We start from the raw sequence: 225 nt of genomic DNA, 5'->3' as shown, positions 1-225 counted from the left end.
CGCGCCGTGCGGCGGGGGGGCCGGGAGCCTTCCGCGCACCGCCGGCGGTTCCCCCGCCCTCCTACCTGGAAAAGGGCCGGCACCGCAGCCGCGCTCCCGGCACGGGAAGGGCCGATGCCCGGGGCGAGGGGTTCCCGACACGGCGCTGCCCGGCGTGACTCAGCCCCATGTGCCCGCCCGCCCGCCTACGGCGCCGAGCCCCTCCGCCCTGCCCCTACCTGCTGG

General features: G+C 80.0%; 1 protein-coding gene across 1 annotated transcript in view; it reads right to left on the bottom strand.

Annotated features, from left to right (window-relative positions):
- The window catches only part of BATF3 (basic leucine zipper transcription factor, ATF-like 3), a 4,749-nt gene that overhangs the window by 3,685 nt on the left and 839 nt on the right, over nucleotides 1-225 (bottom strand). The gene's annotated exons all lie outside the window — the stretch shown is intronic.

Source organism: Haliaeetus leucocephalus, unplaced genomic scaffold (genome assembly GCF_000737465.1).
Source record: "Haliaeetus leucocephalus isolate CR32 unplaced genomic scaffold, Haliaeetus_leucocephalus-4.0 Scaffold526, whole genome shotgun sequence".
In the NCBI taxonomy this organism is placed as follows: domain Eukaryota; kingdom Metazoa; phylum Chordata; class Aves; order Accipitriformes; family Accipitridae; genus Haliaeetus; species Haliaeetus leucocephalus.
The sequence above is the reverse complement of the archived record's forward strand: the minus strand, read 5'-3'. Positions and strand labels throughout refer to the sequence as shown.